Source organism: Tamandua tetradactyla (genome assembly GCF_023851605.1).
Source record: "Tamandua tetradactyla isolate mTamTet1 chromosome 18 unlocalized genomic scaffold, mTamTet1.pri SUPER_18_unloc_1, whole genome shotgun sequence".
In the NCBI taxonomy this organism is placed as follows: domain Eukaryota; kingdom Metazoa; phylum Chordata; class Mammalia; order Pilosa; family Myrmecophagidae; genus Tamandua; species Tamandua tetradactyla.
Genome location: NW_027518250.1, coordinates 1,370,815 through 1,373,595, shown reverse-complemented (window position 1 = coordinate 1,373,595; position 2,781 = coordinate 1,370,815). Strand labels below are relative to the sequence as shown.

Genomic DNA, 2,781 nt, shown 5'->3' with positions numbered 1-2,781 from the left:
TTACCATCAAATCCAAGCGATTGAATAATAAATGCTGTAGAATTCACAGGATGAATTGCAAGGAATGATTTCCCGGAGCAAGTGAGTTTTGGCAAATAAGTCATTGTGTTATGAGTGAAATTTTTATATGAATCTTTGTATTTTATTTTCTGAGATCTCAAAAAATTTACTTGTTAAATACTGAGTTGTCTTGTAAAGAATGTTTTTCCCTAAATTATGAGATCCTGGTCTTGTGTTCCGAAACCTGGAATACACTGCTAGCCAAGATCCATTCTCTGAATGCTACTAAACAAACATTTCTATTAGGAGAATCCAAGGGAATTTTAATTTCTCCAGGGATTCTTTAGTGGCACATAGTGCCAATTTGCTCTGGTGAGACTTGACTCAATTAAGGTTTTGTATCAAGCTAACTTTTCATACTTGTGAGAATTTAGTTTACTGTGGATTATTATTTAAAACAATTGAAACTATGATATTCTTAAATATGCTAGTAGGTTGAATTTATACTTTGAAATTTTACTACCTGTTTATTCTCTTTTCTCTTCTTCCCTGTAGATCACTTACCAGGCAGTAACATAAATGGCCTACAGAAATGTCACTGTGGTAACAGAATTCGTCCTGTTGGGGCTGAATGAAAACTCTGACCTGTATATTGTCCTTTTTGTACTGTTTCTTTTTATCTACCTCATTACTGTGGTGGGTAATGTTTGCACTATTATAATAATTCTGGCTAGTGCCCAGCTCCATTCCCCTAAGTACTTTTTCCTTAGCCAGGTGGTTTTCTTGGATTTCTGCTATTCTTCAGTCTTTATTCCAAAAATGTTGGTGAACTTCTTAGCAGGATGGAAAATCATTTCCTATCATGGGTGACTCCTTCAGTATTCCTTTGCTAACATGTTCCTGACCACTGAGTGCTTCCTACTGGCTGTCATGGCATATGATCAGTATGTTTCAGTTTGCCACCCATTGCACTATGCAGGTCTCATGTTCTGCATCCAGCTGGCGACTGATTCCTACCTGCTAGGTTTTGCCAACTCACTCACCCACCTGAGTGGCTTGCTTGTACTGTCCTTCTGTGTGCCCAGTATCATTAACCATTATTTCTGTGATATCTCATTGCTCTTTCAACTCTCTTGTCCTGATACCCAACTCAGTGATGGTTTATTTACTCTCCTCTCTGGAGTGACATCTGTGACTACCTTTCTGATAGTGGTTAGTTCCTACCTTGGTATCCTTCTCACTGCCTTGAAGTTACACTCTGCAAGAGGCAGATATAAAGCCTTCTCCACGTGTGCCTCCCACCCAATGGTGGTGAATCTCTTTTATGAAACAATGATATTTTCTTATCTTAGAACCAGTTCTACCTACCCACAGAATACAGCCAAAACCCTATCTGTGCTTTACGCCCTGTTGCTGCCAATATTAAATTTTATGATATATATAGTGTGAGAAACAGAGAGGCCAAAGAAGCAATGAAAAGAACTTTTAAGAGAAAAATACTTCCTTACTGAATGTGAATTTTCAAGCAGGAACATTTTAAAAGTAATATGTAATGGCATTGCAGGTAGGTTCATTGTTAAAATATCTATGGAATGTGTAGGTGGAAAAAGTAAGGTATTGTCAAAGGAGCTTATGCGAAGAGATATACTCATTATTGGCTTTGGGGAAAAAAACATGGGTGGAAATACATATCTTAATTGTCATGTTGAATCCTTATTAACTCCCTATCTAGTTAATTGATACCATCCTACTCTCAATTGATTAGTTGCAAAATATGATTGTCAGTTTGGTAAAAAATACTCAAAAGCTAGTATGTAGGGTGCATGTATCATCCAGTGGTAGAATGCTCACCTTCTATGCAGTGACCTGGGTTTGATTCCTGGACCATGCACCCCCCAAATAAAGAAAACTGTGGTAAAAACTAGTAGTCAGACAATCAAGCAAACACAACACGCACACACAACACACAAGTTGGGGGAGAATTGGTTACAGAGAATTAACTCAATCTTCCCTCTAAACAACTCTCCAAGTGATGAACCATTTTACAGATAAATAAACAAAGGAGTGAAAAACCTATAGATCAGACAACATTAACGTTTTAGAGCCAGAATTCAAACCTGCATATAATCATATAAAGGTAAACAGGTCTCACCATTTTGCAGAAATGAACAGAACTTCCTAGAATTCTTTAGTATTCCCTATGTGTTTAGACCTGTGAAAATTAGAATATTTAATTAAAAATTATTACACAAGACAAAGAAGAGAATTTTTATATTGCAAGCTCACTTATTCCAGTTCTTTAATGCAAATGCCAAAATAATAATGCAAATAAATTCTGTTAAAAAATATAATGGGCTTCATAAAAAATAGTTTGCAGGAAACTTCATCAAAACATTATAACCTATTAGAATAAATGCAACAGTTTGAAAATACTGATAGCTTTTTTTAAAATCAAAATGATAAGGGCTTTTTATTCTCATTTTCACTCATAATTCTACAATGTTTGTTGTTCTGCTCACTCAACTAATGATCAAAAATTCATTGTCACCATCATCAGCACTCCAGTTGTTAGGAGAGCAATCAGCCATTGTTAAAAGACACTTTTGTGATATATAATAAACTATAATTGGGGTTTGTGAAAAAAATGTATATTTCTACAAAATGGAACAATGTTTAGTGCATATTAATAAATCTTATCTGATACTACCTACAAAAGTTTGTGGCCTTTTTTGTGTCTAACAATTAAATTCATGTAAAAATGTAAGAAAATTATGTTAAAGC

At 35.1% G+C, this 2,781-nt stretch overlaps 1 pseudogene; it reads left to right on the top strand.

The window, feature by feature from the left end:
* Positions 1 to 579: 579 nt before the first annotated feature.
* On the top strand, positions 580 to 1,511 carry LOC143672845 (olfactory receptor 5J3-like; annotated as a pseudogene).
* The last annotated feature ends 1,270 nt before the right edge of the window (positions 1,512 to 2,781 follow it).